The 24,949-nt window shown below is 41.9% G+C and overlaps 1 pseudogene; it reads left to right on the top strand.

Annotated features, from left to right (window-relative positions):
- Positions 1-18,728: 18,728 nt before the first annotated feature.
- On the top strand, positions 18,729-21,442 carry LOC132898658 (uncharacterized protein K02A2.6-like; annotated as a pseudogene).
- Positions 21,443-24,949: the final 3,507 nt, after the last annotated feature.

Below are 24,949 nucleotides of genomic sequence, written 5' to 3'. Positions count from 1 at the left end.
GAACATAAACTTATACAATGATGCTCACGTGTCATAATTTATTTACCCCTTAAGCAGAACAATACATCAGTGTCACATTATGTCTTAACAAAATCTCCAAACTTTGCTGGTTTTCTCCTTGTCCTGACTGGATGCCTCAAATCAGATCCAGCTGTATTACCTTTCCTTTGATCACTGTGACAAGCATCATTTTGACTGTTGTCAATCTGACCAGAGTCTTGACCACAGTTGTTTTGACCAGAAGTAGATACAGAATCATTGCTACAATTATACTTACTAGAAGATACACAGTTTTGACTAGAACCTTGCATCAACTTTGACTCTTCACTTTCTTCTACAACAGTATTGGGTTCAACAAACTTCTTTACATGAGTAACATTCCTCTTGTAAGTTACACCCTGATCTGACTGAACAACATCACTGTTACCATCCTTCTTTTGTACAAGAAGTGTAGTTGGACTGAAAACAGTGGAAACTTGTTAACTTTGTCTTGCTGTACCAAAACTTTGTTGCCAGCTTGAATGTCAGCTATGGATGTGCTGCATTTCTTATCAGCATACATCTTTCCCTTTTCTTTTATCTCAGAGTCACGGTCTCTGAGTTCGAGATCATCAACAACAATGCTATTTAACTGTGGCAACTTTGTCTGAAACAGCCTATTGTACAGCAGCTCAGCCGGACTGATTCTAGTTGTGCTGTGTCATGTATTATGGTACATTATCAAATAGTTCTGAAGGTCGGCCCTCCAGTCATGCTTCTGACTTTGAGCAATACGAATGCATTTCATGATAGAACAATTCTGCCGTTCAACTTCACCATTGGCCTGCAGCCAAAAAGGTGTTGTTTTCCTGTGCATGATAACATTTTCTACAAGATCATCTTCAAATTCTTTGCTTACAAACTGAGGACCATTATCAGTTTGTAGACTCAAAGGTAACCCATGTGTCGCAAAAAATCTTTGTCAAGCAAGAAATCATTTTGTCTGCAGTAGCCGACTTTGTAATTTCAATTTCAAAGAATCGACTGTAATAGTCAACTACAACGAAAATGAATTCTCCTGACAGCAAAGGCCCTAAAAGATCAGCAGTTAAGTCTTGCCAAGGACCCGATGGTAAGTCTGTTCTCATCATAGGCTCAGGTATAGTTTCTTGTGAGACTAACTGACAGCCATGACAGCTTTTGCAGAATATTTCAACTTGCTTATCTATACCTGGCCACCAAACTTTGATACGTAACTGTGGCAGCGGGGGCATGGTCAAGCGTCGGTCTGTGAATGGAGGGTGGAGTCAGGGAAGGTAAGTGGTAGTATCACTGCACCTGATGTGAATTTAGCTGTTTTTTGTGTGTCTCCTCCAGTGACCGTGCCCCATAAAAGGAGAGAGAGAGAGCAGAGAAAGGGAGCTCTCTCCTGACCTGAATGCATGTGTGTGTGTATGAGAGAGTAAGCTGAAAAGCTATATGTACATACAAAATAAAACATTCGTGAGAACTCAGTTCTGGCCTGCCGTACTTCTGTGCTCCACCCACCTGCTCTGATTCTACAGTGGTGCTGAAACCCGGGACAGAGCGCAGAAGGAGACAGCCCAATGGAGTCCTCCCCCTTCAAGGACCTGGTCCATGCCCTCGCCACGGCCCAACAGAGCCAGCACCAGGCCCTGATCACCCTCTGGAAGGTGCAGGAACAACGGTTTGAAGCCCTGGTGCTGGCTCAGCCAGAAGATTGCCAGGCGTTCTGGCACCTGCTCGCGTCAGCGGGGTCCACGACCACCACCGCCGCGGACCCTCCCCACCTCACCCTAACGAAGATGGGTCTGCATGATGACCCAGAAGCCTTCCTCACTGGCCTACCGGCTGGCCTACACGGACCTCCGCAGGGCCGTCCTCCAATGTGTTGGTCGCACTCCAGAGCAGCAACGGCAGCGCTTCTGCGTGCTGCGCCTGGAGGAGGTCGGCTGGCCATTCGCGTTTGACCAGCAACTCCGGGACGCCTGCCGGTGGCGGCTGAGGGCTGATAACCGCGACACCGAGGGAATCATCGACCTGGTGGCGCTGGAACAATTCGTCGCCCGACTTCCAGAAGGAACAGTGGAGTGGGTCCAGTGCCATCGCCCGGCGTTGCTGGATCAGGTGATCGAGCTGGTGGAGGACCATATGGCGGCCATCCCGATGGCAGGACAGCATGTCTCTTTTCTCTCTCTCCCTCTGCTCCCCGTCCTCGCCCCATTCCCCCACCATGGAGGCGGGGGCTGGCTCCACCCCAGCCGGCCAGCCGCACCTGCGGTGCCCTCCTGTTTCCTACTTCCTTGTCTGTGTCTTCTCTCCCTCAGGTGAGTGGTGTCCAGAACACCATTGCAAAGGGAGAGTCTGGGCCAGTATGCTGGCGCTGCGGGGAACCAGGGGACCTCCAGCATCAGTGCTCGGCGATGGAGGTGGGCATGGTGGTCCGGATCCCCGACGTGCCAGGGACTGTCCTCGATCGGGCTGGAGCGTATCGCATACTGGTGAGTATCCAAGGGGATACGTATCATACCAGTCAAATAAGACTTAAACCAGTCACAAGCCAAGTCATCCATGCCATAGCATTTCAGTTTTAGCAGCAGTATATCGTAATCTAGCATATCAAAAGCTCTTGATAGATCACAAAATACTACACCAGTTAGCTCCTTCTTATTGATGGATTGAATCCAGTCTTCCACCACAGTGTGTAAAGCAGTCTTGCATGAATATAGTTTTCTAAATCCAGACTGAGAAGGTGTTAATAGCCTGTGATGGCTAAGGTATTCATACAGTTGGTTGTGCACTACCCTTTCAAGAATCTTTGATACACCCGATAGAAGGGACACCGGACTGTAATTGTTCAGGTTTGTCTTGTCCCCTTTTTTGTGGATAGGCATGATTTTTGATTGTTTCCATTTTATCGGGAACTCTCCAGTACTCAGCGAGCAGTTGAACAGTTTGTTGAGGGGAGGGCCAAGAATATGTGCACCTACTTTCAAGAGCTTGTTGTCAATAGTATCTAGTCCAGTTGCTTTTTTAACTTTAAGTCTGGACAATAGACTTATGACAGACTCCTCAGTGATTGGAGTAAAAGAGAAAGTGCTGTCGGCATTGTTGATAAACTGAAAAGGGCTGAAGTAGGGAACAGTATTTGAGATGGATTTATACAAATCATCTTTGACTTTGTGGAAAAACGTATTCAAGCATTCCGTTATTCCTACCGTGTCAGTAATATTCTGATCATCATGCTGAATACAATTGATGGTGTTCGGTGTCTTACTTGGAAGTAAGTTCCGAATGGCTTTCCGCAGTCCAACCTGTCCCTCTTCAGACCCTTGGATGACTAACTGTGCTGCATGATCTTTTTTGACTTTGCGACACAGATATATCTGTGTCGCAAAGTCAAAAAAGATCATGCAGCACAGTCAGTCATCCATCTCTTTAGGGTTGCCTGATCAAAAGATTGATTCTTGTTGGTGAAGTTATGATATTTTCGAGTTGATACAGCATGCAGGAGAATCTAAATTTGCCTATAGAACCTAAGTTGTCAGTAATCAATGAGTCACAGTTTAAATCCCCCATAATTATGATCTCCTTGTGCTCATCACATACTTTGTCCATAGGTGTAAGTGGTTAGTACGGTCGCCTCACAGCAAGAAGGTTCTGGGTTTGAGCCCAGCGGCCGGTGGAGGCCTTTCTGTGTGAAGTTTGCATGTTCTCCCCGTCTCTGCGTGGGTTTCCTCTGGGTCCTCTGGTTTTCCCCACAGTTCAAAGACATGCGGTTAGGTTAATATGGGACGGCCTTGGGCTGAAGTGCCCTTGAGCGAGGCACCGAACTCCCAACTGCTCCCCAGGCACTGTTAGCATAGCTGCCCACTGCTCTGGGTATGTGTGTGTGGTCATTGCTCATGTGTGTGTGCATGTGTGTGTTCACTGCTTCAGATGGTTTAAATGCAGAGAGGAAATTTCACAAGTGTGTGATGAATAAAGTTGTGCTTTCTTTCTTTCTTTCTTTCTTTCTTTCTTTCTTTCTTTCTTTCTTTCTACATTCATCAAATTTATTAAAGAAATTCTGGTCGTGGGGCGGCATGGTGGTGTAATGATTAGCACTGTCGCCTCACAGCAAGAAGGTCCGGGTTCGAGCCCTGTGACTGGTGAGGGCCTTTCTGTGTGGAGTTTGCATGTTCTCCCCGTGTCCACTTGGGTTTCCTCCGGGTGCTCCGGTTTCCCCCACAGTCCAAAGACATGCAGGTTAGGTTAACTGGTGACTCTAAATTGACCATGGGTGTGAGTGTGAATGGTTGTCTGTGTCTATGTGTCAGCCCTGTGATGACCTGGCAACTTGTCCAGGTTGTACCCCGCCTTTTGCCCTTAGTCAGCTGGGATAGGCGCCAGCTTGCCTGCTACCCTGTGGAACAGGATAAAGCAGCTAGAGATAATGAGAGGAGATGAGAATGAGAAACTGTGGTCGTCAAATGGAGGGCGGTACATGCTACAGACCATAGACATATAAACATAGATGCCGCATTGAGTTGGGTGGCCCGTTGCTGGGATACATCAGAGTGTCCGCCATATTGGATGTGGCAAATCTTCCCTGTAAACCAATGCAAGTAAATGGACTGAACTTCATAAAGCCCCTTTCTACAATAATATTTAACTCAATGCCTTTTATTCACCCATTAACACACACACGTATATATTTGGGAAACAAACAGGCATCAAAACAACATATATAACTTTTAATGTGATGGTTATAAATAGTGTGTGAAATACCCTGTACACTGCAAACTAGTGACAGATACACGATAGATAGCTCAGGTAAGCTAATCAGTCAGCATACCGTAGCAAGCTACCAAAACCTGAGGCCACAATAACCAACCTACAAGACTGAATATCATAAATGATGGAAATAGTGGAAAAACTGGAAATAGTGAATGAAAATAAAAATGTACTGTTTTATTTATTGAGTCACCACACAGACCTACTCTCGTTGAATAAAGTGAGCTGAATGACCGCCAAACTGAGTTCAGCCAGGTTCTAACGTCATACCAAAACAAAATACATCACTGATTCCTTCACATTCAGAAAGGTTAAAAACATTCATCATACGTTCAAAAACGTTCATCATAGTGTGACACTGTATTATCTAATTCTCACTGCTTATAACTATACACCTACCTGGTGGAGATGAGCTGGGAAACTGAAGACTGAAGGAACAGCTCCCTCTCTGATCCTGACTGTCTGACCTGTTCTGTCAAAATCCTCCATTCTGAAGTGTTCACTGCAGAGCATGGATGACGGAGTAGCAGAAAACCCTTCCTGTCGCACAGCTGTCTCCCACTGCTTTTTCATCTCTTTATTTTTGGGAAACCTACATAGTATGTGAAAAGTTAGCTAAGCAACTAACAACAATCAGAGTAGTTACGAAGGAAATACTTCGTTGTTTGGAGACAGGTTTTACTGAGCGGCTATTACGCGCAAGACTTCATATTAGCCACAAAGTCAGAAAAATCTGTTCGTAAAATTACGTTATAATGACCAAATACAATGAAAACTATTTTTCCAGTCTCACCTGTGAAAGGTAATCCCATGTGATCTCGTTTGGACGGTAAACCTGTTGGTACAGTTAAACATAGCACATGAATGAGGCATCTTTATTCTCGGCTACTGTCTAGACACTATACCAGAGACGGTTGAAGAATCTCCACTTTGCCACATCCAATATGGTGGCGAGGATGACGTTTGATTCTATGCAGAAGGCGGCGTCTATGTTTATATGTCTATGCTACAGACTAAAATGTTCTTACGGGAGGGTGGCATAAGTTCTGCCCATATGGCCTCAAGGCCTGATATTACAAGATCCAAACGGGATTTAAAACGGATTTTGTTACAGATGTACAGTGCAACACCCCCTCCATGCCTTGAACCACGGTCGTGTCTGAGTACATTATAACTGTTAATTAACACGAGATCATCAGTAATGGTTTCATCTAACATTGTTTCAGTCACAGCAAAAATGTCAGCATTACTGTTATCTAAAAACATTTCTACTTGTGCTTTCTTTTTCAAAAGACTTCTGATGTTTTGATGAACAAATAATATTTGTGGTGTGATTTTATAGAGATTGTGTGAGGCTCGTTATTTGTAGAAAATTCATACCCATCAACCTCTTGGAGTTGTCCTACCAAGCCTACTGCGCATGCCCAGAACACATGACATCATATCTTGGAATTTGGACCGAGTTTTGTCCTACCGATCAGCTGGGCTGATAGAAAATCGGTGAGTATTTCACGCATTTGCCGATTTTTATGTTTTGTGCATATTAGTCGAGTCTTTGGCCAAGTCAAATAATTTGTAATGACTTGTTTTGAATAATAAAACGGTCTGTATGAGAACTTGCTAATTCTGTCACGCAGTGGGCACTGTGCAGTCAAAGTTATGACGGGGCATCGTTTCGTTTGTTTATAAATACTGTATTTTATACGTTTCTGAATTGCAAATATGCCTACATTGTAATTATTGAATATAGCTTATTTGGTTGAGTAAATCAAACAATTTGAATGTAATATAAAAAAAAACAGCGTCAAAACAGCTGGAAGCTTGAGGTAGGATTTTCCTGACAAGCAGCACGGCTCGGCAGACGAGTCTGTCGGGTTTTCCTACCCTCCTGGATTTTGCGCATGCGCAGTAGGCTTGGTAGGACAAATCCAAGAGGTAGGATAACTTTACAGAACACCGGCTGCCGGCCATACAGCCGACTACACAATTAAGTCCAGCCGGCTACTTTAAAGAATATTTTTTTTGTAGCCCACAGGCTCTAAATATTAATTTTCGATTTTAATAAAATTAAATGTTTATCTAACGGACTGACAATAATGCCAAACTGAACTGCACTCATTTAAGTTGTGATTCGCGCTGTTTGTACCGAGAATAACCACAAATTCCCCGCCGACTTCGTTGATCAAGGGAGAGTAACTCATCCGCGGCCCCGACATGCGGTGTGTGCGCGCGCACTTGGCGGAGGCAGTAGTGTGTTGGGGCCGTCGGAGGAGACATCGGAGGGAACAGAAGCAGAGATAACGCTTATTTTGTCTTTCACCTAGAGACATGATTCAAACTTTAAAATGGAGACAAAATTCTCCTGTGTGGATCTGGCATTCAACTTTTTTGCTAGGTTCTATACTTTTTGATCAGTCCCAGATCAAACACCATGAGCAAATCTGGAGAAATTCAGACTTTATAATGGGTGTCTATGGCGTTACACACCAGTGGAGCTCAGGAGTTTAGAGTGTAGGCAGCTTGAAAAAAAAAGCTCTAACTTTCTCATTTAAACTGTGTTTTCAGCCACAATTTACACTCTACACACACAATTTCCTTAAAAGTTGTAGTCACACTTGTCTTGATTCACACAATGTGTCTACCTGAGCGATAGGACTTACAGTTTTTGAATGAGAAGCCTGAAAGTAAGGAGAGGACAGCCGCACTCTCCCATAGACTCCCATTATAAACGTGGCAGCGCTTTTACTGCAAAATCAGAAAAGTCACTTGTTTTTAACTCGCTCTATTGTCCACATTTTTTACACTAGGGACAAAAGAAATTACATTAATGTGTTCATGGGAGCCTTGTAGCACTCAATGTGAAAGAATTTTGTGAATAGCTCCTTTCATTTCGTAGAATTTTACAAGCCAAATAGCACTAAACTCAGCTGGATTGGAGCCAAAGTCTTAGTAGACCATTATAGACTTGCAATCTTTTCTCAGCCAGCACTGAGGAAAACAGTTGATAAGATGTCGCAGACTGACATAGTTACAAAGCCTAAACAATCATCTTTGCAAGTCGTCATCAAGGACACACAGACATCTGACTTGCAAGACTCCCAACATTCAAAAACAGATGACTCCACTTCCCCTCGCATGGATTTCCCAAATAGCATGAAAAAATTGCTCCCAATGGCTACACTCTCTTTTTCCAGCCCAAATTTGTCGCGACAAGCAGTGTACCCAGTTCGCCCAGGACTTTCAGCTGGCTACAAATCTTTTTCACCATCCAAAAGATACATGTCATCTCCAATCCTTTCACCCTCAAACCAAATGGAACATTTAGAAAGTCTTGTTTGATGTACTCTGGGTCCCTGCAAATGGGTGTAGTGTTGAAAACCAGCCGGGACCCAATGTGCCTATGCCACTCTCTATTCCTGTGTTGATAAGAAACAGAAAACATAGAGCACATTTAACCCTGGGGGTGAACCAATCTAATCTCCTTCCTGTTTTAAAACAGCATCAGAGTGCACAAGCAGATATTACTTCTAGACTTTCTGTAAAGCTAGCTCTTCTCAATGTTAGATCACTTTTAAACAAGTCATTTTTAATTAATGATCTTATTTGCAAACACAATCTTGATTTTTTGCTTCTAACTGAAACCTGGCTGGATCAAGCAAATAGTGCTACCACCCTTATTGAAGTAGCTCCCCCAAATTTAAATTTTTTGAATGTTACCCGACAAGGGAAAGGTGGAGGGATCGCAAATATATTCAAAGTCTCTTTTCAATGTAAACAATCCTCACTTGGTGATTTTATGTCCTTTGAACACTTATGTGCACTTGTTACATGCTCTCCTAACATATCATTATTAACTATTTATAGGCCTCCGAGACATTCAGCCAAAGTCTTTCTTGAAGAGTTTGGTGAACTGTTATCAGTCATTTGCTTAGAGTTTGATTTGTCTTATTATATCTGGGGATTTTAACTTGCATGTAGATAATACTGATAACATTTATGCCAACTACTTGCAATTATTGACAACTTCAACCTAGTACAACATGTACAGGGGCCGACCCACTCTCGTGGTCATACTCTTGACCTTGTCATCACAAAGGGTCTTACTGTTTCTAGTACTGTTGTTGACCTGGCCTTATCCGATCATTTCTGTGTTTTCTTTGATGTTTCTATGTCTCCTCACATTCAGAACAGCTTAACGACTATAGGTAGGGGAGTCATAAAAGACAAAACATGTGCTCTCTTTGAGCAAGCTCTCTCTCAGAACTCAACCAAAATGTCAGACTCTGTAGATGATTTACTGGAAATTTTTAATTTAAATATGACCCAAATTATGGATGATATTGCTCCATTCAAAATCAAAAGAGTCAATGATAAGCAGAAAGCACCATGGAAGCAGTACCCGACTGTTAAACTGCTAAAGAGAGAATGTAGAAAGACTGAAAGAAAATGGCGCAAATCTAAACTTCACATTCATTATCAAATCCATAAAGAGATGCTTTGTAATTATAATTATGAAATTCGTAAAGCAAGACAGTCTTTCTTCTCCAACATCATCAGCAGGAATATGAACAATGCCCATGTGCTATTTTCAACAGTGGAGAAGCTAACTAATCCCCCACCACAATTAGCACCTGAACTTCTCTCAGTTAATAAATGCAATGAGTTTGCATCCTTTTTCAAAGGTAAAATTGATAAAATACGGCAGAATATTTCTCATAATATATCTCAGTTGCAAAAAATTGAAAAACTGCAATCACCAGTGACACAGATAGATAACTTCAACACAATGTCAGAATTTTGTTTAATTGATTATGAGACTCTTGAAAAAACTGTACGAAATCTCAGTTCCTCAACATCTGAATTGGACATTCTGCCCACCAACTTTTTTAAGTCTGTTCTTCATCTTATAATTACAGATGTGCTTCAAATTATAAATACATCCTTGGAGACTGGCGTTGTTCCTGTGTCCCTAAAAAAAGCCGTTGTAAAGCCCCTTCTTAAAAAAAATAATCTGGATCCTTCAGTATTAAATAACTACAGGCCAATATCAAATTTACCATTCATTGGGAAAATCCTTGAAAAAATTGTCTTCAATCAATTAACTGCCTTCTTGATAGCAAACAGCCGTTTTGATAATTTTCAGTCAGGATTTTGTGCCAATCATAGCACTGAAACAGCGCTGATTAAGGTTATAAATGACATACGTCTTAATACTGATGCAGGCAAAACATCGGTCCTGGTATTACTGGACCTCAGTGCAGCTTTTGATACTGTTGATCACAACATACTGCTATATCGACTTGAACACTGGGTTGGATTGACTGGTAAAGTTATCAATTGGTTAAATTCATACTTAGAAGCTTCTCTGTTACCCTGGGAAATTGTTCCTTAATGTCAATGTCCTTGACCTGTGGTGTCCCCCAGGGGTCGATTCTTGGACCATTACTTTTCAACCTTTATATGCTCCCACTTGGGCAAATTATCAATAACAATTCAATTTTGTATCACTGCTATGCAGATGACACCCAAATTTATTTTGCTCTATCACCTAATGATTATGCCCCCCTTGAATGTCTCTACCAGTGTATCAATAAAATCAATAGCTGGATGTCACAAAATTTTCTTCAGCTGAACACAGATAAAACAGAAGTAATTTTATTTGGAAAAAAAGATGAAAGACTCAGGATTACCACTATTCTTGACACAAAAGGGATTAAAACTAAAGAAATGGTTAAAAATATTGGTATTTTCATTGACAGCGAGCTAAACTTTGACAGTCACATGAAAGCAATCACTAAAACGGCATTTTATCACCTAAAAAACATTTCCAAACTAAGAGGACTTATGTCAAAAAATGATCTGGAAAAACTAATACATGCCTTCATCTCTAGTAGGGTTGATTACTGCAATGGCCTTTTCACAGGCCTGCCAAAAAAGACCATCAAACGACTTCAGCTGGTTCAAAATGCAGCAGCTAGGGTTCTCACACGAACAAAAAGAACAGAGCACATTACTCCAATTCTAAGGTCCCTTCACTGGCTTCCAGTAAGCTACAGAATTGACTTTAAAGTATTGCTACTGGTATACAAATCTCTAAATGGTACAGGGCCCAATTACCTCTCTGATATGTTGCAGCAGCCTAACCCAATCAGATCTACCAGATCAAAACAGAAAAATTTACTATTAAAACCAGTTGTTAAAACAAAGTATGCAGCTTTTAGCTACTATGCAGTACAGCTTTGGAACCAACTGCCAGAGGACATTAAAAATGCTCCTGCTGTTGGCAGTTTCAAATCTAGGTTAAAGACCAAGCTGTTCTCAGATGCTTTCTGTTAAATAATTAATATTGTCTTCTTTACATTTTTTATAATCTTTACTTCCTCTGCATGTTTTAAATTTACTTTAATTTTAACTTTATTCTATTTTATTCTTTATTCTATTCTGCTGGTTTCTTTTTTCTCCTCCTATTTGAACTTCTACTTCATTTTATTTTTTTATTTCTACTATTGTTTAATTCTTATTATTTTCTTTTAATTCTTTTAATTAATTGTTTTAGAATAAAAATAAAATTATTTTATGTAATTTTATTTCTCTATTGTTTACTGTTTTTGTTTTTACTTCTGTAAAGCACATTGAACTGCCATTGTGTATGAAATGTGCTATATAAATAAACTTGCCTTGCCTTGTCTTTCGTTTCCATGTAAATCAGCGTTGTTCGAGGAGAGGGAACTCTGAGAAAAAGCGCTCTTTGCTTGTTATATTGTGTCTTTTCCCTGCACCGTTACCAAGGCGACGAGCTCCACTCAGGGAGCAGAGAGGGGCGGGGCTGCTCTCTCTCTCTCATGGTGTATTGAGCTGTTATATTTACAGAAAAATTCATGTTAAAAGGTGTCTCATGCTGCATCAGATTCATCAGAAGGTGGTAACTCAGGTGACCGGCAAAGAAATTCATTATATTTTGTGAAATTATTCCTGTCTAAATATAAGTTATGGCAGCCATCTTGAAAAAAAATTAAAAAAAAAATGCCTACCTACCCTAGTTTTGAAATCTCCGTAACCGGAAACACACATTTTTTTTTTTTTTGGCCTCAGTAATATCACTTGCAAAATATCTGCACACTCATACTGTCATTCTGTGCTCACTGTTACTTATTTAAATTTACTATTCATCTTTGCACTATGCACCATATTGCACCAAAAGGGAAATCCTTTCTGTGATGAACAGCTAAAATCCAGATTCATATATCAGTAATATCACTTGTAAAATATCTGAACACTTATACCGTCATTCTGTGCACACTGTATACTTTATATTTATTTATACATTTCATACTTGACCTACCTGGATTACTTTGCACTATGCACCTATTTTTGTTGTTGTTTGCTTGTTTGTTTTGTGTACACACTTTTTTATCTGTTTTGTACTATGAGAGCTAAGTGAACCGGAGTCAAATTCCTTGTGTGTCCACATACCTGGCAATTAAAGTGTTTCTCATTCTGATAGCAGTAGAGCCAAGCAGAAGAATATGTTCAGAGTTCACTGAGTCCTTCCATTTCAGAAAGATGATGGCGCAATAAACCTCAGTCCGTAAAATCCAGAGTTAATCTTTCTGATATTCGAGTTCAGCAAAGTCCAGTCACCCGTTTCAGCACTTACTTTACTGAAGGACTTTTCCCACTTCAGTAGAACAACAGGGTGTGGAAGTACAGCCAGGAGTAATACAACAGCAAATACTGCCCTGGGGATGCCAAATGTGGCAGCGCCCCTTACGCTACTTGCACAACACTGAAACATCAGCTTGGTTACTAAGAAATCTGAACCTATTGCTGAAGTTCGAAGTCCCGGCCGACAAACGTCAGAATGAGAGACGACTAGCGAAGTTCATGCTGTTAGCGCGGTTAAAGGACAAAGAAGTTGGTCCAGTTGTGACATGCAATCAAAAAGTGGTTAAAAAAAATGTGTGCAACACAGGTCCCCAGTGAATCCATTTGAAACTGTTCAGAAGGTTTTCATGGAACTTGGTACAGACCTCTCTGCAAGGGTCAGATCCCTCAAAAACAAACTCCTTCAGTGAATCCACAAGTTAACTGATAATGTTGGATCTGGAATTTTTGACCTCTAAAAGTTCCCTTCTGTCCAGCCAACACCATGTTCATTTACTCTTCCTGTTACTCATTCTCAACTCTTACCGTATGTACCTTGAACTTTGCACTTTATTGGGTTTTTCTTAAACATGTTACATGTTAAGATTCAGTATTTGTAAATTGTCACATAGTATTGAGCAGTGTTACAAAAGCATTTGCTGATTATTTCGAGACCGGAAGTTATGTCGCTCAGTAACCTTGTTAACAGATTTATCAGATTAATAATTGTGTATCGTACTTGTTCTGTATGGTCTTGTATACATGACTCACGTTTGATGAGACATGTTCTTTTATCTTGGGGTAGATTTATACTCAATGTCAAAGTTTACAAGTCTACAATGTAGCACAAGTTGAGTGCTAGGACTGGGACAATTGGGTCTCATTAGTTTGCATTTACTTGGCCCTGTTGGAAGGGATTTGATGCTGGTACAGTTTAAATAAAACAAATATTTCAAATGTATATTTTGCATCTGTAATTATTTATACATTTGATTAGAAGTTAATGGTTCTAAATTATAAAGTTAAGTTACATTATTTTGCAGTGTGGAATTTTTAATTCCTTTTAAATTATTCTGCTATGCTAATTTAACTAAATTAAAGTGGTGTAAGTACAAAAGCCATCGTCCCGTCTGGAAACTACAAATCCCATCAACCCACTTCCGCGTTGACCTATGTCACGCCTGGGTGGGATCACCTACGTCACGTCCTCCATGACGTCACTTCCACCCCGACTCTATAAGTGACCCGGAAACGCTCAGCTCTCTCTCTCTCGTCGTGGATCTCAAGCCATCCAGACACAAAGAGATACCCTGCACCAGAAAACCCAAGAAAAGATGTCTTTCTATCAAGAACAGAATTTAGCGCTTTTCTTTTGGTTCACCATTGGCCAGAGTAGACCCCAGAATTGCGCAAATTTTAACTCAGTCAAGTTACAACTGGTTTTGTTTGTCTATTATAGTAATGTTACAAACTGCCGCCCAAAACAGTTCATTTATAGTTAGAAGCGACCGGATTCCTTCTAATTAAAGCGCTGTGCACATTGTTTGATCAGAGACTTTCTTCCCACGAACTATGAAATGTCGGACCAAGAATTCTCTGCTTTCTACAGAAGCGACTCACGTGCTCCTGTGGACTCCAAAAGTTTCGGAACGTCTCTATAATCTTGCACTGGGAGTAAGATACTGAAGTAAGAGACTGGCATTTTGGGCATAAAAACTAGTCTTAGGAATTAGCTTTATTAAGCAGTGTGAATTAAACTCAGGAATTGTTTAATTGTGTACACTGTAGACACTCAGTGTTGAATTGATTGTTCTATTTTGTTTTGATCTCAATTGTTAATAGATAGGTAGCATGCTTTCCTCTATTCCTTTCTAACACTTTAATTTCATTATTACATATATTTTGACCTCATCAAGGCTTCAGTGGATTTAGGAATGTTATAAGCTAGTGAATTAGCAAATCTGAGCTAATCCTTTCTCCTCAAATCCCACGTGGTGACCCCCACACCTCAGATAAGGCCTCACACACATACAAACACATCTTAGCTAGCAACCAAAGCTAACTCTTTTGTTCTACTTAGAAACACTTGGTCACCTCCCCCTACACTCACACACACACACACACACACACACACACACACACACACGCTCATCAAGTATATATCATATTTGTATATATTTCAATTGCTATTATTCATTTTTTTCTTTGTTATAATAAATTCAATTATTACTGAAACTGTGTGTTTATTTGTTGTACCGATATTTTTGGAAGTCGCCCAATCTCAAAAGAATTCCAAGGTGCATATGAGTTATGTAATATGGTAAGTGATCATAATAATTTGGAATATACCATAATTTAGCTGTTTGGTAATTTATTATTAAGCACCAAAATTAATGGTATTAATTAATGAGATTATCAATGAGACTGATTTAATGAGATTATCAATGAGACTGATTTAATGAGATTATTAATGAGACTGATTTAATTAGGTTGATCACTTAACACCAACTGCACCTCCATAAACTGGTGCCCCGTGTGAGGAGATTGGTTTGTTGACTTCTTGAATATTGTTGCAACAACAGATAAATTATCAATTTGATTCAGCAGTTGCCAAGGTATATCCCCAGGTGTGTTAAACGGTTAACAGTAGCGTGATAACCATATCACAAATACTAATAACCTATTCATAACTTAGGATAAGAGATAGCATTTCCAAACGAAAACAACTTTATCAACTGATTAATTGATTACATAGTTAATATTAATAAATAATTAATTAATAAATTAACTCATCGATTGATTAATTATCCAATATCCAACCTAAGCAAAATGGCATCCCCTCGTGTCTCAGAAACTGAAGACAACGTTCAAGACGTGTCTCTCTTTGAGGTCATCGCAGACCTCATTCACTGCTGTGCCTCCGAAAGGGATTAGGGACATGAGTAAGCGTGAATGCCAAATTAACATAGTTAACTCAATAAAACATATGAGAGACCCAAAGAGAACAACTATTAGTGTCCAAGAGGCACTAGGTAAGCGATTCCTGTTGCACTTCCAGGATACTGATCAAGAGATCAGATGCCTCCGCGGAGAGGTTAAAAGGCTGACCACCAGCAACGCCGAGTTGGCAGCCGAAGTCAGTGATTTATATAGGGAGTGTGAGCTCTTGAAGGACTCCCTTGATGACTGCGCCGAAAAGCTAGAGAAAGCCAAAAAGGGCGCCAAAAGGGCTGCCAAGGAGCAGACCCCCCAAGAAGGGCGCGAGGGGTGTGAAAGACCCCCAACAATGCGCCGAAGCTCACAGTGGGAAGAGGCGTCCGAACCGGACACCGTGGATTACCTGGTCAAGAACCAGACACCCCGCCAAACTCCATCAACTCGCTACACGACCCCGTCGTCGTTTAGCCAGGGTGGAGTCATCCTGCACTCATCCCGAGCCCAGGCCCGTAGCACACCCAGGTCAGTGTGCTACAGTTTCCCTGATCCATCTTCGGATGAGTCAGACTACGTATCTCGTGCGAAACGGGAGCGATACCAGAGTAGCTCAGATAGTAAGTACTCAGGAGAGCGAAGGAGGCCGCACAAGGACGTGCACCAAGCCCTCCGCATACGGCAAATTGACCTACTTGCCCAAGATGTCGAGCAATTCGATCCTGACAATAAAAGAACTAATGTAAATTATTATTTACGAAAATTGACCGATGCCTGATGGACCTACCGAAAGCCACAACGCGAGAGAAACTTAAACTGATCTGGAAGACCTCCAGTAGCAGCGTTCGTGCCTTTTTAGAGATGCTACCCCAAACGTTCGCGATAGTTATTCGAAACTTCGCAACTACATGAGGGAAGAATATGCGCCGTACATGGATGAAACCTCCGCGACATTGTGTGCCATACAAATCAAACAAAAACGGTCTGAGGCGCCTCGTGAATATTATAGATGGCTACGTACTGCCTATTTCCAGGGTAGTAGCGCACCAGGCTTGGAAGAAGATAGAGGCTTCAAATCCCTCTTCTTACATAATCTCCACCCAAGCGTGCAGACTCAAGTCACACTGACGTGTTGACAAGGGTTCTACTCGATGAGGGAAATTAGGCAACTAGCCCAAATGACCTGGGAGACCATTGTCAAAACCACAAATGGAAACGATGATGAACCCAGAGTCCTTAGCCTCCAGGGTGAGGACAAGCCCCCACTAGCCTTAGACGGAGGTGAAGCTCCAAAAGGGGGACCCACCTGGAAAAATCCTGGTCCGAACCGCCCCGTGCCAAGCCACCACCAGGGTGAGTGGAAGAATCGGCAAGGTAAGGCCAGGAGAGACTGATGGCAAGGCCACAGTGACCATGGCAACCGCTCATCAGATGAGAATGGTCATAAGGAACAAAGCGGTTGGCAGCAAGACCGTCATCCCCGCTCTGGCCAGAGACGGCAGGAGCGCTCTGACTGTAGCTCTACACATAGGGGTAGAGATGACCAACACAGTGACTCAGACCAATCTGGTGAGTTCCACGCAGAGCTGGATTCTTTAAAAGCCCAGTTGGCTGATGTTGTGTATTGGCAGGTTAAGTTTGTCCTACTGTTCATTCCATCCACTCTCCACTCCTTTATATACTACTGTTTACATTGTGTATGCAGATTCCCGGGTTGTACAATACAGAGAGTGTATCTGACTTCATGCCTCCTGTGTCGTTAATCTATAATTAAGTGTAGCTCCGTAAAGGAGCCAGGATATAACATACTGGCGATGAGGGTGGTTCGTTCGTACATTCTGTTAGTTGCGACGAAATATCTGCTTTGAAGTTTTTTTTTTATCCCTTCACGCGGTTGTTTCATGTTTTTTTTTGGCTAAGCGCAGCCGCTAGCTACTGGCTGTGAGAAGATTGGACTGCTAGCCGGTGTTGTGACGGACAAGGATAATTCTACAAAGGTGAAGACGAAAAAGGGGAGGAAAATTAAACGACAGGCACAACAACAAACGAGAGAGAGAAACTGATGGCCCCCGACTGAAAGTGAAAGTAAGATCCGAACTGCTAAAGAGGTAAATAAGAATAACTGTTGGAAAATGGCTGCGCTGTTAGGAAATATTGGACCATTTGATGAAGCCACCGAACAGTGGAGTGCATACACAGAGAGGTTTGAGTACTTTGTGCTTGCAAATAAGATTGCAAATGATGTTAAAGTGCCAACCTTTTTGAGTGTCATGGGAGGAAAAGCATTTAATCTGTTATGCAGTTTAATGCAACCACATAAACCTGGAACAAAATCATATGCTGAGATAGTGAAGATCCTAGGAGATCACTATTCCCCCAAACCACTCATTATTGCCAAACGGTTCAGATTCCATAAAAGGAACCAGGAAGAGGGTGAATCGGTGTCAGAGTTTGTAGCCGCGCTGAAATGTTTATCTGAACACTGTGAATTTGGAGCGTCCCTAAATGACACCATACGAGACAGACTGGTGTGTGGGCTACGCAGTGAGTCCATTCAAAAACGGCTGCTTACTTAGGCAAAATTGACACTAAAACAGGCTATAGAGTTAAGCACCTCCATGGAAATGGCTGCACGCGATGCACAGCAATTAAGTGCCGCAACCCAAGTACATAAACTGTCCTCTGAACCAACCAACAAAACAACAGCTGACAGGCCTTGTTACCGGTGCGGAAAAACAGGACATGAAGCACAAGAATGCTGGTGCAGGGAATTAGACTGCAGACATTGTGGTAAGACAGGCCACATTGAGCGTGTCTGTAGAAATAAAAACAGAACTGAAAAACAACATACTGAGGTGAAGAAAAGTGGTTTCAGGAGAAATAAAAAGAAACATATCAATAAGTTGGAACACAACCAACATGAATCAAGTGGTAATGAGTCTGACGATGAGATAGTATGTGTTCTATCAATCAGGGACAGTGATGATGGATACTGGGTCACCCCACTGTTGGAGAACAATCCTGTGTGGATGCAGATAGACATGGGTTCCCATCTGTCCATGGTGTCTGAGGCCATTTACAGAGAAAAGCTGCAACACCTTACCCTCCAACCAACAAAATTAAGATTATGATCCTATACTGGGGAGGCTGTTCCAGTTTTAGGATATGTGAAGGTAACGGTGGAATACAACAAGCAAAAAAGGACCTTACCTCTATACATCATTGCAGGAAACCGCCCAGCCCTATTCGGCCGCAGTTGGCTAGAAGAACTCAGATTAAACTGGCAAGAAGTTTTCCTTGTGGATGAAGGAACCACTGGTTCCCTACGGGAGGTCTTGGAGAAACACTCCAAAGTTTTTGATGGTGAACTTGGCAGCATGAAGGACATAACAGTCAAACTGACCATAAAACCAGGAAGTACGCCAAAGTGTCTAAAGGCGAGGCCAGTTCCCTATGCAATCAAACTGAAGGTAGAGGCTGAATTGGACCGGCTGGTTGAAAGTGGAGTATTGGAACAAGTGAGAACGAGTGACTGGGCCACACCAATTGTCCCAGTAATGAAAAAAGATGGGTCCCTCAGAATCTGTGGTAATTTCAAGGTCACCGTAAACCCAGTCTTAGCTGCTGAGCAGTATCCATTACCCCTGATCGACGACATCTTCTCAGGTCTGGCTGGAGGCCAAAAGTTTAGCAAGATAGACTTATGCCAGGCTTACCTCCAGATGCATGTTGTCCCGGAGTCTCAGGAACTGCTGACGATAGTGACACACAAGGGCCTTTACAGGTGTAAGAGGCTCCCTTTTGGAATTACGTCTGCTCCAGCCCTGTTTCAAAGAGCCATGGACCAAATTCTGAGTGGCCTTCCCGGCGTCCAATGCTACTTAGATGATCTTCTGATCACAGGGGCTGATGAAAAGACACACTTAAGGAACTTGGAAGCAACATTACAAAGACTGGAAGACTATGGTCTGAGAGTTCGACAAGACAAGTGTGAATTTTTCAAATCCTCAGTTGAGTACTTGGGCCATGTTATTGACAGTGCAGGACTGCACAAAGCGCCATCCAAAGTAAAGGCCATCTTGGAAGCACCCTCCCTGGAAAACGTGACTCAGCTGAGATCATTTTTAGGCCTTCTCACATACTATGCAAGATTTGTGCATAACCTTGCAAATAAGCTGAAGCCATTACACGAGCTGCTAAACAACACCAAGACATGGGAGTGGACCAACAGATGTGAGGCAGCATTCAGAGAAGCCAAAATGGCTCTGTGCGACTCTGATGCCCTCATACACTTTGATCCCGCACTACCCATCCAGTTGGCATGTGATGCCTCACCTTATGGTGTTGGCGCTGTAGTGTCACATATATTACCATCAGGGGAAGAGAGGCCAATCACTTCTGCGTCACGGACCTTGAGCCAAGCTGAAGGCAGATACGCCCAAATTGAGCGGGAAGCATTGGCTATAGTGTTTGGCGTGAAGAGATTCCATCAATATCTCTTTGGCAGAAAGTTCACTTTACTGACAGACCACCGACCACTCACCTCTATTTTTGGCCCCCACTCCGGAATCCCCTCCTTAGCTGCCAGTCGCATGCAGCGCTGGGCCCTACTTTTGTCTGCTCATCAATATGACATTAAATACCGGAAGGCAGACCTGCATGGAAACGCAGATGGGCTATCTAGGCTGCCATTGTCAGTCACGCACACAGAGCCAAAACCGGCTGAGATCTTTTACTTCAAGGATGTGACGTCAGCACCAGTAACCTCAGCTCATGTGAAGAAACACACTTGGGCAGACCTGGTTCTGTCTGAGGTGGTGGATGTAATCACCCGAGGTAAGATGGGTGTCATGACCCAGAGTCTGAAGCCATATCTGGTGAGGAGAAATGAGCTATCAGTCCAGGCAGGATGCCTATTGTGGGGCTACTGTGTCATTATTCCACCACCATTAAGAGGGAAAGTGCTGGATGAGCTCCACTCCGGGCATTGTGGAGTGGTACGAATGAAGGAGATCGCACGCAGCTACTTCTGGTGGCCAGGCCTGGATGCAGCTATAGAGGAAAGGGCAAAATCATGTCATATGACTGTCAGAAAGTAAGAAATCTTCCACAGCTGGCCCCATTACACCCCTGGGCCTGGCCTGAAGAACCATGGCAAAGAGTCCACATAGACTTTGCAGGGCCACTAGAGGGCAGTATGTTTTTAGTGGTGGTTGATGCACATAGTAAGTGGCCGGAGGCTGTTGTAATGAAGAACACCTCCACAGAGAAAACGATCGAAGAACTACGAAGCATTTTCAGTCGCTTTGGCTTACCACAGCAACTGGTTAGCGATAATGGGCCACAACTGGTGTCTGAAGAGTTCAAAGCATTCATGGAAGAGAATGGCATTCATCACATTAAATCTGCACCATATCACCCAGCTACCAATGGGCTGGCTGAAAGATTCGTCCAGACCATGAAGCAAGCTCTCAAGTCTGCACAAAGCACACGATCACTTAACCAGCGCCTCAGTGCCTTTCTGTTGTCGTATCGGAACACTCCTCATGCTACCACAAAGGTGTCTCCTGCCTCTGCCTTACTCAAAAGACAGCTCCGTACGCGTCTAGATCTTCTGAGACCTCTGAGGACAAAAGAGGTTGTCCACAGTCAGCAGAAGGCTCAGGTGGACAGAAGAGCTAAAGCACGGCTGCGGACCTTCATGGCCGGGGACCACATTCTTGCCCGGAACTATGCCAGGGGAGATAAGTGGAAACCAGCAACTGTTCTGGCAAAAACGGGTCCTGTGTCATACACGGTTGAAACCAGTGACCACATCATATGGAGGAGACACATCGATCAACTGCTTCATGCATCTGGTTTCAGTGATGACCCAAACGTTTCAGCATCTTCAGTTCCTGATCTTGACATCTACCCAGATCAACATCTGAAGAAACCCCAGATTCCACCAGTAGATGGGGATGTTCCCCCACCTACAGTCGGCCCTGAGCAGGTTACGCCACCACAACCAAGTGGCGAGACCAGTGGCATTCCCGTGGGTCGTATTTACCCCAAAAAAGACAGACGACCCCCAGATAAACTCTCATTGTAGTCTAGAGACTGACCCATGACGATGGGGCATAATAATCCCCAGGGTTCAGTCTGGGAAATGAGGCAGTCTACCCTCTTTCCCTAGCTAAGGAAACTACTTTGTTAATGCTGTTATTTGTTTATCAATTAGAAATGTTAAGGAAACATGTTAGGTATTGAAATGAAGAGTGGCTTGTTTTCTTATATGGGACATCAAAGTAAAGGGGGAGGGATATGTTGTGTATTGGCAGGTTAAGTTTGTCCCACTGTTCATTCCGTCCACTCTCCACTCCTTTATATACTACTGTTTACATTGTGTATGCAGATTCCCGGGTTGTACAATACAGAGAGTGTATCCGACTTCATGCCTCCTGTGTTGTTAATCTATAATTAAGTGTAGCTCCGTAAAGGAGCCAGGATATAAAAGCTGAGATTAAAGAACTGTTACAGGAGAGGTCAGACTCCTCAACAGATAAATAGAAACGAGCGTAAAAGGACAAAAGGCCTACTACGACCGAAAAGCCTCCCATCACAAATATCAAATAGGTGACAAAGTCCTATATTTTAACTTTACCAAGCCAGTAGGAGTTTAAAAAAAAAAGTTCCTACCACATTGGTCGGGACCTTTCGATCGTAGGAAAACTGTCCCCTGTCGCTTATCGTATTAGGACATCCAGGCCTAATCAAACTCCCTCGTATCGATGGATCCATAGCCATCAAATCAAGCCTTTTGAACAGTCTTCACTCCAAAAAGGGGGGACGATAGTTAGGCCCATCCTGTCCACCTAACTTGTACGCCTCACTCACCCATAAGCGTACACTGACATTCCCAGTCACATTCACCAACCCAACACCTTTCCGGAAGATTAGGTTTACCAACCCAAACACTAATACTTCTTTTCTTTCCTTCATTTCTTCTCTTTTCTTGTTTTTTTATGCGTAGGAAATGAAGTATACATGTTTCATGTTTAATGTTCAATGTTTTTTATAGATGAGATTCTGACCTAGTTAGATAGTGATTATATGCCCAAATGCCTATAGAATGATTATATGCCCAAATGCCTCTGCCTCCAACTGTCTTACTAGGAATCATGAGTTTACACAGTTTTCACAGGACATCATGAACTGTACAGAGCAAAGCCACTTCAGGGACTATGGACATGTGGACTGTACGGTACTGTGCTCTCAGTGCTACGACTCAGTCATACCCCTGAGACCAAAAGGGGGAATGTAAGTACAAAAGCCACTGTCCCGTCTGGAAACTACAAATCCCATCAACCCACTTCCGCGTTGACCTACGTCACGTCCTCCATGACGTCACTTCCACCCCAACTCTATAAGTGACCCGGAAATGCTCAGCTCGCTCTCTCTCATCATGGATCTCAAGCCATCCAGACACAAAGAGATACCCTGCACCAGAAAACCCAAGAAAAGACGTCTTTCTATCAAGAACAGAATTTAGCACTTTTCTTTTGGTTCACCATTGGCCACAGTAGACCCCAGAATCGCGCAAATTTTAACTCAGTCGAGTTACAACCAGTTTTGTTTGTCTATTATAGTAATGTTACAAACTGCTACCCAAAACAGTTCATTTATAGTTAGAAGCGACCGGATTCCTTCTAATTAAAGCGCTGTGCACATTGTTTGATCAGAGACTTTCTTCCCACGAACTACGAAGTGTCGGACCAAGAATTCTCTGCTTTCTACAGAAGCGACTCACGTGCTCCTGTGGACTCCAAAAGTTTCGGAATGTCTCTATAATCTTGCACTGGGAGCAAGATACTGAAGTAAGAGACTGGCATTTTGGGCATAAAAATTAGTCTTAGGAATTAGCTTTATTAAGCAGTGTGAATTAAACTCAGGAATTGTTTAATTGTGTACATTGTAGACACTCGGTGTTGAATTGATTGTTCTATATTGTTTTGATCTCAGTTGTTAATAGATAGGTTGCATGCTTTCCTCTATTCCTTTCTAACACTTTAATTTCATTATTACACATATTTTGACCTCATCAAGGTTTCAGTGGATTTAGGAATGTTATAAGCTAGTGAATTAGCAAATCTGAGCTAATCCTTTCTCCTCAAATCCCACGTGGTGACCCCCACATCTCAGATAAGGCCTCACACACACACACACACACACACACACACATACAAACACATCTTAGCTAGCAACCAAAGCTAACTCTTTTGTTCTACTTAGAAACATGTGGTCACCTCCCCCTACACTCTCACACACGCACACACACACACACGCTCATCAAGTATATATCATATTTATATATATTTCAACTGCTATTATTCATTTTTTTCTTTGTTATAATAAATTAAATTATTACTGAAACTGTGTGTTTATTTGTTGTACCAATATTTTTGGAAGTCGCCCAATCTCAAAAGAATTCCAAGGTGCATATGAGTTATGTAACGGTAAGTGATCATAATAATTTGGAATATACCATAATTTAGCTGTTTGGTAATTTATTATTAAGCACCAAAATTAATGGTATTAATTAATGAGATTATCAATGAGACTGATTTAATTAGGTTGATCACTTAACACCAACTGCAACTATATCCCTGAAAAGCTTCTCTCCTGTGGAACCCTGTGTATCTGTAAAAGCTCGTTAGACTCCGCAAACATTTTCTTCTGTTTATAGATTTCTATTGTTCATGGATTTTTACATGTTCATTCCTGTTCCTAATTTGAAAGATATTCCCGAGGGATTTCTCCAACTGTTGATCAGTGCTGGAGTCGTGTTCGATTTTATACAACACAGTCAGAGAGAAACAATTGTTAAATATTTAAAATATAATGTTCTGATGGAATAATAACATTTTGCAATGCTCTTTCTTTGTAAGGTGTCTTTAGAGTGAAATAAACATTTTAATTACATATTCAAGACTGGTCTAAAGACATTACTACTTTTTGAGCAATATTATTAATTTTGAACATTTATCGCTTTTTATTATATTACATTACACCATTATTATAACTTCCTTACAATTTGAATACTAATCTTCATTTTAATTTTTCATAGTTGTAATATATGTAAAGAAATATGCTTTTATTTTTATAATTTGTTCATTTTTTTTTGTTAGAGCATTGAGACTGAAATGCTTTGACATATTTATTATTATTCAAATTGAGGCATATTTAATTTGAGCCTCATTGACATAAAAGGATGCAATTAAAAAATACATCAAAAACAAGTTTGATTTTTAGAATTTCAGAAATTAACTGGCCGTGACTGTGATATCTGATCTGAATATTTCCCTGAATTTTCACTTGGGGATCAGTAACATCCATCCATCCATCTATCCATTCTTCAATCAGCCCTAATTTACATACCTCCTAGATTTAATAAAACAACGAAATGTATAATATTTGAAACATTCATAACATTTCTAAAGTTATTGCACATATTTTTCATGTCGTAACATCACGGTGTTGCTTTCTGGGCTCCACAGATCTTCAGAACCGCTCCATGCCAGTTTTGGGTCGTGCTCCGGTCTCGAACAGTAGTGTGGAA

This window comes from Neoarius graeffei, chromosome 14 (genome assembly GCF_027579695.1).
Source record: "Neoarius graeffei isolate fNeoGra1 chromosome 14, fNeoGra1.pri, whole genome shotgun sequence".
NCBI lineage: Eukaryota > Metazoa > Chordata > Actinopteri > Siluriformes > Ariidae > Neoarius > Neoarius graeffei.
This window is presented reverse-complemented; position numbering and strand designations above follow the sequence as displayed.